The 15,880-nt window shown below is 46.0% G+C and overlaps 1 protein-coding gene and 1 long non-coding RNA gene across 2 annotated transcripts in view; both read right to left on the bottom strand.

Moving 5' to 3' along the window:
• LOC102082314 (protein NLRC3-like) overlaps positions 1–15,880 on the bottom strand; it is a 441,947-nt gene that overhangs the window by 231,509 nt on the left and 194,558 nt on the right. The gene's annotated exons all lie outside the window — the stretch shown is intronic.
• LOC102075717 (uncharacterized) lies at positions 12,246–14,874 on the bottom strand. Its single transcript, XR_268515.4, has 3 exons — positions 14,817–14,874; positions 13,155–13,328; positions 12,246–12,486 (listed from the first exon to the last, which is right to left on the bottom strand). It is a non-coding gene; the product is annotated as an uncharacterized LOC102075717 (long non-coding RNA).

A 15,880-nucleotide genomic window follows, 5' to 3' on the forward strand; every position in this document is an offset into this window, starting at 1 on the left:
GATCGCAGCTGGCCCTCCTGGTGATCCAAAGCGCACAGGCTCCATAGGGTTTATGAGATGTGGATGATCAGCTCCAATCAGCAACTCTTCTGAAGATTTGTAGGGGCAAGTCCTTCAGATGTCTGTACCTTCTCTTGAGCATGGTAACTGGATATGAATGCTCAGCTAAGCCAAGCTGCTGGGCAGTGAAGGCATTAGCTATGTGGAAGGATTTCTGGGGCTGCAGGATAGGGGATAGTGTGAATGAAACGCAGGCCCCATGCAACGTTTGGATATCCTGTGTCACTGGTTCGTAATTGAGGTGAGAGACAAATGACCACAGGTCCAAGTGCGTCAAAACAATGATTTTATTAAACACACGTGTGGAGGAAATACACCGTCACAATCCTCAGCATAAAATTCCCCCAAGAAAGCATACTCAGAATGTTTTATACGTCAGCGTATTATAACGCCCCCTCATGCGTCAAAGCAGATACATGACATGCATCAGTTACAACAACCACGACCTCTGACACATTCAAAAAGAACATTCTCTCCATTCTCGACGCCAGGTGCTTCCTGTCTTCTCGCTTCTTCTCGCTTATCTGTGGAACATCAGAAACACATCCTACTAAATTGTCACTTATGCAGGCACAAAATGCAGTTGCAAGCAAAATATATCTGAACTCTTACCTAGAAATGAGCCTATATACTGTGTGTGTGTATGTGTGTATGTGTGTGTAGACTGTGTGTCTCGACCTCAGTGCACTCTGTCTCACCTCTCACCAGACAGAAGGCCACCGCTAATATGTGCAATAACATAATTGAAACTATATGTGCAATATATTGAATAAATGTTTTAATCACTACTCAAAGCTTAATAAAAGGATATACACGAATAAAAAGAATATGAATGAATATGAATGAATAAACATGATGTTAAAATGATATAATCCCCACACCTGACAGATAGTTCTCAAGGCGAGGTCTTCAGGTGTGCCTGTTAGGCCCAGTTGCTGAGCTGCAGAGGAGAGCAGCATGGTGCGGTCAGAGCCATCATCCATGATGGCATAAGTGTCCAGAGTTTTGTCACCATTTCTCAGGAGAACTCTGATCACTTTAAGCAGAACACGGGTAGAATTTGAAGGTTTATCCAGGTGGAGTATTTCAGTTGGAGAGCTCACCAGGCAAGTACCCTCCTTCACACTCTTGACGTTGACCTCATGCAGGATCTGAAGGTGTTTGCCTTGACATAGGCTGCAAGCTTTCTTCAGATTGCACTGTGCTGCTTGATGTGATCTGCCGCATCGCCAACAACGCTGGTTTGTTTTGATCCAGTCTATGATTTGAGCCTTATCAAAAGACTGGAATATGGGGCACTGACTGAGATAATGGTCCTCCGTATCACAGTAGGGGCAGTAAGCTTTCAGCGGGCCTTTCTTCTTGCTATGGGCAACTGGTTTGCTGCTCACCGACTCGACAGGCTGCTTCGCTGGCAGATTCTCTGAGCCATGCAGGATAGTGGCCATGCGCCTTACTGACTTCGCCTCTCTCAGGCGGTCTGGTTTCTGGATGGCCCTCTCCTTCTGCACTGTAGCCCCAAGCTGGGTACTGCTATCTTGGCACCATGTTTCCAGCTGCAACCACTCCGAAAAGTCTGTTAGGTTGTATTCTACCCCTGGATGGCGACACATGTGCCTCGGGAACTCAGACCTCATTTCAGCTGGCAGCTTACTGAGGAGCCGTGCCACGTGAGAGCCACATTTCAGTTCCACTTCGCCATCTGGACCAAGCGTCTTCAGCATACCAACTAGAGCCCGAATCTGCAGTGCAAATCTTTCAAAAGTCCTCCACATCCCTGTGACAAATGTCCAGTGCATCCATAACACTGGCAATCTTCCTGAGGGCTAACTGGTGGGGCTGACCAATCTTCTCCGATAGGGCTGCCATAGTGTCAGTATAGGGGGATGGAGAATTGAGATATGCATCAGCTATGAGACGAGCTTCATCTAGTTTCAAATGATCCATCAGCATCTGAAACTTGAAAAGCTCTGTCCCATCTGGTGGCAGCAGATTGTCAAGTGCGATTTTTAATCGGGCAAACTCGCTCGGGTCCTTCTTAATGAGATCAGGAATACTTGGAGTTGGACCCCTGTATGTTTTCTCTTGTGCCATTACACGTGGTGGTTGGTGGGCTGGCGATGGATGAGGTTTATAGTGCAATGATGTTGTGATAGGTCTTGGTACCTCGGCGACGGGCTGCTGGCTCCAGATGTTGGTGGGGGCTTGACTCTCGAAACTGGGATAGGCCCTAGCAGAACACTGCTCCTGCCAAGGAGGGTTCGAATGTTGCTGAATGATAGGTGGATGTTTAAACTGAAAGGAAGGTGCACTGTTGGGGAATGGCGGGGTTGGCCGACTAGCCGTCAGTGTCTGCTCTTTTAACAGCTGTAGTTCACCCATCATCCTATCCAATGTATCAATCATTGTAGCATCCTTGGGTGGGATACTCTGAGCTGTTGGTGGGCGAAAGTATGGCCTTTGGTATTCTTGTTGAGCATGGATGTCCCGCCTATTCTCATACTGCAGCCATAGACTCGTTCGTGCATCTATTTCAAGTGTATGGGAACTAACTGTGGGGGCACTGATGGGCTGCATACATTGGGAGGAAGACGGAGGGGGTACCTGTATTGGGGGTGGTCTTTGGTCCCACTGATGTGACAGGTAACCACCTCTGTCTGGTTCACGTGTTAGGGCGTAAGGCTGAGGTCTGCCATTCATACCACACTGCGAACCCGAAACCGCAGATATTTCCCATGGTCGATGGAAAGGAGAAGGAGGCTGATTCTTCAGGCCATCCCTACTGGAAACACGCTGCCGCATATCCTGCAGATCGTTCGGAGAGGCGGTTCATTCATCCATGGTGTGTTCCCATCCAGGCTGACTTGTCGGGCTCGACGAGCGGGAGGTCTGTACAGACACTGCTGATGAGGCGTACTGCTTTCGCTCTTCTAGCCCGGGTGCATACTGTGCTGTGTACGAGAGACGGTAGGATGGACTAGCCACATAGCGAACAGGTCAATACACATTGCACTTCTACATCCACTAAATGTCTAATTGGCATAAAAGACTAAAACTGTCCTTTCCAGGCAGGGCTCCACGTCTACTCACAGTTCTTTAGCGACGCACACAACTCACACCGTGTGTAATATATGTTTGCACTGATTGCCGATCACGCTTCAACTGAGTCGTCCTCGGTCAGAAGGAATGGTACTCCACAGTGACGTAGTTCAAATAACTTTAATAAGGAGGTGGCAGATGACATCAACAGGATGTACAGCTTTGGTGGGGAAGCGATGGCATTACAGCATTCACATGCAGGTAAAGGGAGTGTGAGTGTGTATATGAGTGTGTGGTCATCTGTCAACAGAAAGAACAAACATTTGTATTAACCCCTATGAATAGCAGGGTACCGCTTATACAGCACTGTGGGTTTCCAGCATAAGGTTATATGATCTGCCATAACCTCATGGCCACTAGATGGCACCCTAAGACCATAAATGAATTTCTAGCTGGTATATACATTAGCAAACAGGATCTCCACAGATTACGACGATTCAGATAATAAACACAGTAAATAGTTACATCCACCTCCAACCACAATGCTTGACCGTAGGTCGTATATTAAATGAGATATCAGCTGCAACCAAGGCTGCCTGTAGTAGGCCAACAACGTAGCTTAGCGATAGCAACGGGACTAGCTTCTTACGTAGCAAATTACACAGAGCAGATTACAGCGATAAAGTCAAACAATCATCACTCTCATCTTATAATACTCACATGATAAGCACGCACACAGGGTTAACACACACAGGAATGCAAGGAAAAACGTTAATCCTCCGACACCTCCGACACACCTCTCATCTGTGCAGAACTGCGCTGAACACGTTCCCAACCGGAAGCACAGATACCGAGGTGCATCATGGGTAACGTAGTCTAAACAGTTAAAGTGACCAAGCGGACTTTTAACAGCCGCCCCTGTATTTGTATGGAAATACACACATGCTAAAGTCCTTCTATTTTGAGACAGTATCATCTGAGTCCTCAGGAACTTTGGGAAGTTCCACCAGCTTAGTTACCGGGCGAACATAGGTACTGTCTTTAACCTTGACCTCGGCAGCTCGAACAATGCCATCAGCCCCTGGAAAAACTTGGGAAATGGTACCCACAGGCCAAAGGCCTCTAGGCAGATTAGCGTCCACAATCATAACAGCTTGTCCCACAGCCATGTTGTCAGTGGACTTCCTCCATTTCTGTCGGAGTTGCAGTCTTGGGAGGTAGTTCTGTATGAACCGCTTCCAGAAGTGGTCGCTGATGACCTGACTGTGTCTCCATCTTCTGGTTGAAAGAGTACCTGAGGGGCCGTAAACTGCCTGGGGCAGTGCTGAATCATGCCGCCCCATCAAGAGAAGATTTGGTGTGATGGGATCTGGGTCAGCTATGTCAGCTGATGCATAGCCGAGTGGTTTTGAGTTCAAAATGCTCTCAATCTCTATGAGGGCTGTGAGTAGGACTTCTTCGGCCACAACTTGGTCCTTCAGGACTACTTGCAGAGCTGACTTCACTGCTCTGATTTCCCTTTCCCAGGCTCCTCCGAAATGAGGAGAGTGTGGGGGATTGAAGCAGAAGTTGATAGTCTGCTTGGCTAGCTGCTGCTTGAGGTCAGGCTCCATGTTTTCAAACGCCGTTTGGAGTTCTCTGTGACCACCTCTGAAATTGGTCCCTCGATCAGACCACATCTCGTATGGCTTTCCTCGGCGTGCGATAAATCGGCGTAATGACATAAGGAAGGAATCGGTGTCAAGACTAGGGAGGAGATCGAGGTGCACGCATCTGGTTGTAAGACACTTGTAGATAATTCCCCAGCATTTCTCTCTTCTACGACCTATCTTTATCGTGTACGGCCCAAAACAGTCTACGCCCGTTGACCAGAACGGGGGCTTATAGAGTCTCAGCCGTGATGAAGGTAAGTCAGCCATTTTGGGTGTAGAAGGTGAGGCGCGCCATCTCCTACAGTCCACACACTGGTGCTGATGTTTCTTAATGGCTTGACGTCCTCTGAGAATCCAATAGGTGCGCCGTATTTCTGCAAATAGCCTCTCTGCACCTGGGTGAAGGAGCTGGTCATCATAAGTTTTTATGATGAGCTTCGTCAGGGGATGTTCAGCTGCTAATACGATGGGATGAATACTGTCTGGATCTAAGTCTGCGGCTCGACGGAGGCGGCCTCCAACTCTGATGAGACCGGTAAGACTGTCATATTCAGGGGACAGCACGCTAAGACGGCTGTCTGAGCGGACTGGGTGACCGATCTGGAGGGCTCGGGCCTCCTCTGGGAAGCTGTCAGTCTGAGCCGAGCGAAGCAGCATGGTCTTGGTTTCTAGTTGCTCTGCAGCTGTAATAGGAGTGTCGGCCGCCCCGTGTAGGATCCGGTGTGTAGCAGCAATCAGCTCATCTAGTGTGGCATACTGTGTTGGATCTGGTAAGGTCGGGGATACCGAAGCGTGCCCACAGAATGCAGTCTTCCTGAGCTCTGCCTCGCTGCATGCCGGGAACTCTGTTGGCAACTTTGTTTCCAACATAGCTCCCGCCTCTCTGTCCTCCTTTGACCGTGTGACCTCCTTCTCTGTCCTGTAGGGGGAAGCATCTAGTTGCCACACACGCATCACATCTTGATGCAGGGCCTCTGCAGGGGAAAGGCACATGTTCAGGCACTGCAGGTCCCCCTCAGATGTAGGCATACTACTGGCCGGCCCCTGGATGGCCCATCCGAGCTTGGTGCAGACGGCTACCGGCCCTTTGGACGACCCCCGAAGGACAGGACGGACAGGGGTGATGAGATGAGCGTTATCTGAGCCAATCAGCACCAAAGGTTGGACCTGGTTGAATCCTTCAATCTGGGCTTTCTGCAAGTGAAGATACTTCTTCTTCAGCTGGTCAGCTGGACATGACTGAGTAGCTAGACTCAGCTGGTCGGCTGTGAAGGCATGTGTTACTTTGTGCCTCACTTTGGGCTTAGCCCTTGGTGACACCTGAAATGAGACAAAGCCTCCCTTCATCTGGATTACATCTCGACGGATAGTTCTTAGTGAGAGTGTTGCTTCCTCCTGTTCCAAACCTAGAGATTTAACTGCCGCAGGAAGCACAACAGTCTTCTCTGAGCCGTCATCAAGCACAGCAAATGTGTCCAGAGATTTGCCACCATGATGTAGTTGGATGGGTACTACCTTAAGCATAACACGACCTGAGTGACTTGAATAGTCTAGGTAAACCATACTAGTACTCACAGTTAGTATGTTAGGGTCCCGCTTCTTGGCCTCAACCAGGTCATGGAGCACCGACAAATGCTGGTCACCACAGGTGCTGCACGGCTTCTTCAGAGTACACTGCTCTGGAGAATGTTTACGGCCACAGCGCCAGCATTTGGCCTTCTCGGTAATCCAGGTAGCCATAGCTTTGAGGTCTAGCCTTTTGAATCCATCACAGCCATTCAGATAATGCTCTGTCCCTTCGCAGTATGGACAATAAGGTCTGAACTTCTGTCTCTTCTTAGGTTGGACTGTCGGATCTGGAGCTGTAGATTCTACCTCTTGTTTTAGCTTGGCTTGGGCTGGGTTTTGGCCGTAGTAGATGGACGCAGATTTGTTGTGTGGCTTGAGCCCTGCTGAGGCTTTGAGTAGGTTCTTCTCTGGACGTGGCCTGTCAGGGGGCATTTGAGAGGCTTGTCTGGATAGCTGAAGGACTTGGGATTTCCGTTCAAGCCATTCTGAGAAGTCGTACATATTGTAGGTTCGGCTGCTGCCAGTGCGGATGATCCCCCGGGTGATACAGTACTCGATGAAGCTGTCTCTGTAGTTCAGGGGGAGCTTGGTAAGCAGTCTGTCCACATGTGAACCACAATGGAGCTCACTGGCCGCTACTTCATCCATGGTACTGAGAAGCCCGACCAGGCTGGACACAGACAGGGACAGGTCTTCAATAGCTTGAGAGTCTCCGGTTCTAATAGGGGGGCAGTTCATTATAGTGCTAAGCTCACTTTGGACTAACTGCCTTGGCTGTCCATACCTCTGCTCTAGCGCCCTCATTGCACTAGTGTAGGGAGTGCGGTCGTGAATGTAGCGCTTGGCTACCTGTAGGGCGCTGGGATGCTCTAGATGATCTAGTAGAACCTGATACTTGTAATCTTCTCCCAGATGAGAATGTGGCCCTAAGGTGCTGTCCAGCCCTTTCTTTAATAAGGCGAAGTCACTCTCTCTGCCCGACCTGAAGATCACCAGCTTAGGCTTTGGAATGCCATATGAAGACGCCACCATCATCTCCATCAGGTTTGGTAGAGGTGTTCCTGCTGGGGAAGTTGTGGCCACCTGTGGATTATGGTGTTCAGCAGAGGAAGATGATGAATAGTGACTTCCTGAGGGATAGGGAACATAGTGTTTGCCAGCTGGATCAGGCAAAGCTTCAGGATGCAGTATGTTGGGCACAGGGCGATGAGCTTCTGTCCACTGTGATGGCTGGGTCGCAAGTTCTGGTGGACGTGAAGGTTGGTAGGTAGGATCAGCAGGATGTGGTGGTTGCTGCAAGTACACAGGATTAGCTGGATGTCTGGCTTGGAAGACGGGAGCAGCAGGATGTGACGTCTGCTGCAGACTCACTGGGTCCACAGGCTGTGATAGCTGGTGTACTGAAAGATGAGCACGTCCTAGTGGCTGATCAGCTGGGGCTGCAGGATGTAATAGCTGCATCTGGTCTGGCCTGCCTATAAGGAGCTGATGTTCCGATTGCTGATATGAGAAGGGTTCAGCAGTGCATCGTTCAGGTCTCCTGAGTGGCGTCGATGCAGCTACATAAGTGGCAGGGTGCAGCACTGGCTGAGTGTGAAGGCCCACTTTACGAGGAGGTGATGGAGCGGGTGTCTTCACTGGCGTCAGCATGTTCACAGGTGTTGTGGTGTCCTGCTCTGAGGGCATTACTGGCACAGTTAGTGGCTCTGTGGTCTCATGTAACACCTCACTGCTAGGTTGTAGTGGTGCAACTTCTGTTATGGAGGAAATAGGTTGGCGTTGTTCTAATGCTCCTGTTTCTGGGGGAAGAGGACTGCCAGGTTTAGAAGCCTGCTCCAAACGCTCCACCCGCTTTAGTAATGTCCCACGAGTTTCCTCCATAGACACTTGCAATTGAGTCATGTGTTGGAGGACACTGTTCCAGACTGATTCCATCTTCTGCCATCTCTCTTCCTCTTCATTATCGGAGCTGCTTGAACTACTTGGAGCTCTAGATGGCTCGGGTGGCTCAGTTAGGTTGTGCTCATAGTCCACCAGATGTCCCGGAAGTTTCTTCTCCCGCTTTGGACGGGGGCTACTTGATGCACCTCTATCCTGAGGGTTTGGCATCTCATTAACTCAGCCAAGGCGATCCGGCTCGAAGGACCACTTGTAATATATGTTTGCACTGATTGCCGATCACGCTTCAACTGAGTCGTCCTCGGTCAGAAGGAATGGTACTCCACAGTGACGTAGTTCAAATAACTTTAATAAGGAGGTGGCAGATGACATCAACAGGATGTACAGCTTTGGTGGGGAAGCGATGGCATTACAGCATTCACATGCAGGTAAAGGGAGTGTGAGTGTGTATATGAGTGTGTGGTCATCTGTCAACAGAAAGAACAAACATTTGTATTAACCCCTATGAATAGCAGGGTACCGCTTATACAGCACTGTGGGTTTCCAGCATAAGGTTATATGATCTGCCATAACCTCATGGCCACTAGATGGCACCCTAAGACCATAAATGAATTTCTAGCTGGTATATACATTAGCAAACAGGATCTCCACAGATTACGACGATTCAGATAATAAACACAGTAAATAGTTACATCCACCTCCAACCACAATGCTTGACCGTAGGTCGTATATTAAATGAGATATCAGCTGCAACCAAGGCTGCCTGTAGTAGGCCAACAACGTAGCTTAGCGATAGCAACGGGACTAGCTTCTTACGTAGCAAATTACACAGAGCAGATTACAGCGATAAAGTCAAACAATCATCACTCTCATCTTATAATACTCACATGATAAGCACGCACACAGGGTTAACACACACAGGAATGCAAGGAAAAACGTTAATCCTCCGACACCTCCGACACACCTCTCATCTGTGCAGAACTGCGCTGAACACGTTCCCAACCGGAAGCACAGATACCGAGGTGCATCATGGGTAACGTAGTCTAAACAGTTAAAGTGACCAAGCGGACTTTTAACACCGTGCGTAGACATCCCCTGCTGAGTCAGTCTGCCAGGTGGCTCTTGCTATGTGTTAGCTCCAACTCTGATCACTGGAACATGTGCTCAATAGTGCAACTGTGCTCTCTCGCCACAAGGGGGCTCCGCCACACAGCTGACAGCCTTTCCAACAACACACAACAAATAAGAGAAGAAAGGAAACCATGGCAACTATGTTAATCCCTAAACCCCAAAGGTTTTCACAGCAGAACACCAGAGGAATACCGTCTGGACATCACAGGTTCTGTACAGCAGCGGTCCGTGAGTCGTTTGGTACTCGTTTTTTTCATAAATATAAAATAATCATTACTTTTTACATTTTTAATCCTTCAAACACCCTTTTTTGGTACAATGCACTTGTTTGAAGACAACTCACCATTTCATATATCAGCAGTGCTACTGGAAATTATTGTACAGTGGTCCCTCGGTATAACGCGGTTCACCTTTCGCTGATTTTTTTTTACAGCACATTGTTTTGTGCGTTCTGATTGCTGTAGACCATTGTCAATTAATCTAGTGCCATGTCTCCTGTACAGCAGCGGTCCCCAACAGGGCCACTGACCGGTACCGGTCCTTGAGTCGTTTGGTACCAGCCCACGAGAGTTGAGGCTCCGCTGTGAAATTTATGGTTTTCAGGGTTTTTTCATTAACTCAGTTTCCCTGGGTCTTTTCCCTTGTTGTAGTTGTTTGTCTTGTTTTGAAAGAAATATTTACATGTTGCCATAGCGACCAGAGAGCATTAAGCGGCAGAGAGGAGGATGTTACTCTCAATGTTGGTGCATTTTCAGGAGGACGCTGCTTATAAAGTTACACAATTACACACTACATTCACGTTTATTATTATATTTACAAAATACCACAGTTTTTGTCTTGGTCGGGTCATTTTATGTGGTTGATCGTTTTCTCCTCATTTTAATAAATGATCTGCTTGGTCTTTGTTCCCCACAACATATCACCAATTTGAAAAAATCCAAATTAGCTGTATGGCAACACATGAAAAACCGCGGAACCCAACATACAAGCTGGTTTACGGTTATTTAAAAAAAACAAAAACAAAACATGTCTATGCAGATGCCCAAAGCTTAACAACACAGCCGCTATAACAACTTAACTTTTGTACAACCAGATTTTCCATATAGTTACTGTTGAGTTTATCTAGGCACAAACCCCGCTGGAACACGAGACCAACTAACTGCACGACAAAACAAGACAAGACAGAGCTCTTTGTCTTTGTGGCTCATGAGAGAAGTCAGCCCAGGCCTTCACCTGTCCTTAGCCAACTTCGACTGATTCCTTCGCTACAGCCCTTTTTACGTGACATTCTTAAGCAGGTATCTCTGAACAACATCAGTGTCTGTATTCTGTGTGTGTGTGTGCGTTTCCAGCTATACCATACATTGACATACGACCTTTCAATGAACTTAAACTGTATGCAGACAAACAGAAGTAAACGTCTTGCTAGAATATAAAAATATGAACTTGCAATAGGACATTTAAAGGTGTGAAGTCTTACACTTTGAGATAACGAACAAGACAGTGTGTTTTCCACAGCTATAATGGAAATTATAACTTCAAGGCTGCTTCCGCTCATCTCATGGTACACAAGTGCACACAGACTCTTATCAGACCTAATAAGGATAGGATACTTTTATCAGCATACAAATGATTAAATGTTTCTTAAATATCTTTTCTTAAATAATTAATTCTGACAATTACATTTGAAAGTGTTTTCCTCTCCCGCTTCAACCACCATCGTTATCAGAAACAAATATCCTCTATGACCCGCAATGAATCCTGGGATATAAGTAGGACACGAAGGATACATCGGACCCATCCTTACAATTTGGGTAAAAGTAGGACGCATTTTTACCACATTTTGAGTACTCTTTGAATTCGGACAGCCTTCGTTGCGTCGCTGTGATGTCATTGCATCCAAATATCATCATCAGTTTCAGCCGTGATTTGGGAGCCAATTGGAAGCCAGTGCAGGACCAGACCCGGAGTAATGTGCTCAAATTTCCTTCTACCAGATAAGAACTGTGCCACAGCTTTCTGTACTAGTTGCAGGCATGTCAGAGTGCCCAGTCCAACCCCTATTAAAAGGGAGTTGCAATAATCCAAGAGTGAGGTTATAAAAGCATGGTCAACAGTCTCCAAGTCACGCATTTTAAGCGAATTCGGACACAGCTCTGGTCTTTATCTGATCAATGAGCTCATTTTGACTTATTTTATTTATTTTATTTCTTGATGTGTCCTAATGTCACGCTAGCAGTGACAGGAAGTGACCTATACCCTGCTTGTAAAAATAGAAGCTCTTTTTAATCAGAGTGCACCATCAAGTCTGTAAAACTTTTCCATTGATCAGTATTGGACTATTGATCAGTTCAGTAAATCAGTCACACGCTGTTCGTGGATTGAGGGTGGCGCTGGAGGAAAGGTCACGGGGTCATTTAAAGGTCAAAGGTGAGTGTCATGTGTTCAAAGCTGCATCACTGCCCAGTTTAACAGCAAAGATTAAAAATGATTCAATGGTTTCAGTCACAGACAAGAAGTTCGTGTTGTGTCTTTTCTCACAGCTGTTCTTCGTCTCATCTCACCTCATCTGATCTATGTTTCCAGGTGTGCCTGAGGCTTCTTTAAAGGTGGGAAAAGTGAGCTTAATGGGAAAACTGCTGTGCTGGGTGACTAATGTGAGGTGGAGGGCAGAAGCTGGAGGTCTGGATCGGATCCACATGACAGAAAAGCAGGAAAAGATTCAGTCCGAGTCATTCCTTTGATTCCAATCAGCACATTTATTGATCATTAGTATCCACATTAAACATTAAGCACTGATTCGTCCACCGAGGCTCAAACTGCACACATACATGAAAACATGATATTTGTCTTATAAAAACAAGCCTTTCCAGGTGAGTTTGATCCAGGAGGGTCTGAAGCCAGTGTCAGACAGAGACTGTGCAGAGACTGTAGAAGGACAGAGCAGCAGCAGAGCAGTCCAGATACACTGATGATCCTCTGTCAGATCCAGAGGGACACACAGGGATGATGCTGGACTCTACATTGTGTCTGACAGTGGAGCTGTTCTCAGAGCAGTTCACTCTGCAGCACTGACATTCATCTGCACTTCTTCTCATTCCTCTGTCAGTCACACAAGCTGCTGCTGCTGTTCAACCTGCAGAGACAAGAAGGAAGAGCAGAGGAGATAAACGAGTGTTTCCAGAGACTCTTCATCAGCAGTCAGTGATGCAGCACATCCAGTATAAAGAGCAGCAGGAACTTCAGTGCTGGGACTGTACTAGGACTCATTGTTGCTTCACTTTTTCTAATCTTTGGATTTTTATTGAAGTTGATGAAAATGTTTTTCACTCCTAGTTTGAGTTTGGACTTTCATTCATTAGAAGAACCTTGGTCTGTCCACTCTGAGCTCTGTAGGAACCCCAACAACAAGCCCAACAATCCAGATGGACGGTTCCAGCTGTTAACTGGAGGAATTCCAACCAAACATCTACTCTCACTAAAGTCTTCCTCACCTACAGACTGTGTTCTTCACTGCTTTAAACCTGGAAATGAATGCAGTCATTGGTCTGTGTGCAGCTTTGTTCAGAGAGCTGATTGGCTGTTGACAGTGTTTGATCAGAGCGTGTCAGCCGTTACTATGGTGACCATGAAGGCAGAAATGGGCAGTGTTTGTGTCCAATCCTGAAGCCTGTCACCATTCTCCTCACAGCTTCACTGAGAAGCTGCAGCTTTACAGGAAACACTGGATATTTGTTTCATACTGACTGTGTTTAGTACAATACTGCTGACAGCACCACCCACTCACTCCATCACTCTACTGACCTCAGAGTCTCCAGTCTGCAGTCTGGACTCTGCTGAAGATCAGACAGCTGCTTCACATCTGGATCCTCCAGGTTGTTTCTGCTCAGGTCCAGCTCTCTCAGATGGGAGGGGTTGGACTTCAGAGCTGCTGCCAGATAATCACAGCTGATCCCTGACAAACCACAGACACTCACTCTGTATAAAGAATGAAATGTGTAAGTTTATTAGACAAAGTGTGAGCTTGAAATCATTCAGTGTTTCATCATCTGTTCAGAGCTGAAGAAGGTTCAGAATGTAGAAGTTTAGAAAATGGAAACTCCAAACAGCTGAAGCCAACAGGAAGCAGCTTCAAACAGGAAACTGTGCAGAGTTTCAGACTATATGCCCGATGCAGCCAGTTGGATTTTGGAGATTTGAATCTCTGTTCTGTGACTAAGTCCTTAAATCATTTCTTCCAGTTTGTCCAACAAGACAGACTAAGTATTGGACATGTTTTGTGGCTCCATTAGTGGACCACGCCTCTTGCCCTATGACAGCTAGGGCACAGGCTGCAGCCCTGTGAGCCTAACCTGATTAAACAGTTAGCAAAAATGATTCATAGATGGGCTGAAATCCCCCAGTTAGCAGTTTGGTAGATAGCTATGACATGCTAATCCCATCCAGCAGCTGTATTCTACCTGTAAGCTGATCCTTGCTGAGCCAAAGCACTTTTTCATATACAAATTACAACCTTTAATAGAAACCTGTTGGTCAGCATCTTATTAGCCTGCTGTTAGCTTCATTCCACAGAAAACTGAGAGAAATTAACAGAGTTGATAAAGAATAAAGAGAAATGTGCTGATTTAAAGCCTTTGAAGTTCTTCAGATGATCGCTGTCCACTTCTGTCCACTCATTCATTCATGTAAGCTATCTAAATGGTAAATGGCCTGTATTTGTATAGCGCTTTTCTAGTCCCTAAGGACCCCAAAGTGCTTTACACATCCAGTCATCCACCCATTCACACACACATTCACACACTGGTGATGGTAAGCTACATTGTAGCCACAGCCACCCTGGGGCGCACTGACAGAGTCATACTACTAAAAATGTATAAAACACATACAGTTATACCTAAAATATATTAGAGAAAAATATTTTGGCCTTCTTTTTTTTTTTGACTGTATACAACAACTCAAGCGGCGTTTCTCTGCATCTCTTTATATTATAATCTAATGCAGCTTTGATCTTCACAGTCTGCTTTATGAAACTCATTCTAACCCTGAATGTCAGAGTGTTCCTCCTTCTCTGTCCCATCATTCATGCTGGCAGTGGAGGAGATTTGGATGTTGGACTGTGTTTTGGATGATGTGTGTATGTTTGTGTTGGACTGCTGTCTGTAAAGCAAACGCACATTTTGCTTTGGATTTCTGTGTCAGACAGACTTTAAGGTGGAATGAAGAGTTTTAGTTTCACAGTGAATTACCCAGTGGATGATTTTTCTTCTTCTTTGAAGGTTTGAAGGTTTGAAATGTGAACATTGTTCTGCTACAGTCAATGGACTAAACCAGAGAAGAAGAAAACAGACTTCACCATGAAGATCCTCAGTGTGGATCAGTATAATATCAGCGTGATGTCTGCAGTTTAGTGTCAGCACAACTTTCACATAATATTCATCTCAGCACAACTAAAACATGCTGACTGACCTCAGAGTTTCAAGTTTACATCCTGGACTCTCCAGAAAACCACACAGATGCTTCACTCCTGAATCCTGCAGGTTGTTGTTGTAGCTCAGCTCCAGCTCTCTCAGATGGGAGGGGTTGGACTTCAGCGCTGCTGCCAGATAATCACAGCTGATCCCTGACAAACCACAGTCCCTCAATCTGTATAAAGAATGAAATGTGTAAGTTTATTAGACAAAGTGTGAGCTTGAAATCATTCAGTGTTTCATAATTTGTTCAGAGCTGAAGAAGGTTCAGAATGTAGAAGTTTAGAAAATGGAAACTCCAAACAGCTGAAGCCAACAGGAAGCAGCTTCAAACAAACACAACAAGAGAAAAAAACAGAATTTTTCACAGTGAAGTTGTACATTTCTAACAAGAGAGTTTTAAAGACACTTTGTTTGCTTATTCAATCCATCAGGCTCCAAAATCCTTCTGCTCATTTTTCTCGCGGGGTTCTTGATTCTCCATCTCTGTGTCATCCTCTTTGTTCTCAGTCTTTTGTGCATCACATGTGGAAAATCAAAGTTTCGCTGAGAAAAAGATGATCATCAGTAACAGTGGTTATGAAAAAACTCATATTATTTTTCAACATATCCCAGGGTTCCTCTGGGATCATTGGAACTTGTAGACCTGCAGCATTTTCTAATGATTAGAGTCTAACGTCAGAATATGATCCACTCACTTCTACATCAACACATATTTAAAAATGGTTGTGATCAAACTGCATCAGAAATTCTCAGGCTCAGCTCCAAAATGATTTCCAGTTTCTTTACTGTAATTGCAACATGTACAGCAGGTCTTGAGAAACATTAGCAACATGACAGCTGAGTGTCAGCTTCTTCTTCTGCATCATTCTGCATCAGGTTGTTTTCATGCCAGAAAATGTCACTATAACATTTAGTAGTTTTGAAAACTACTCGAATAACAAGTAGTTCTGACGAAACTTCAGCTTTTTTCAGATGGCCATTATGCTTTCCCAATATTTCTTCAAATTTTTTTTAATTCCACTATATTTCAACTAAATATGGTTGAAATATAGTGGCATT

The sequence above is a fragment of the Oreochromis niloticus genome, linkage group LG3 (genome assembly GCF_001858045.2).
Source record: "Oreochromis niloticus isolate F11D_XX linkage group LG3, O_niloticus_UMD_NMBU, whole genome shotgun sequence".
In the NCBI taxonomy this organism is placed as follows: domain Eukaryota; kingdom Metazoa; phylum Chordata; class Actinopteri; order Cichliformes; family Cichlidae; genus Oreochromis; species Oreochromis niloticus.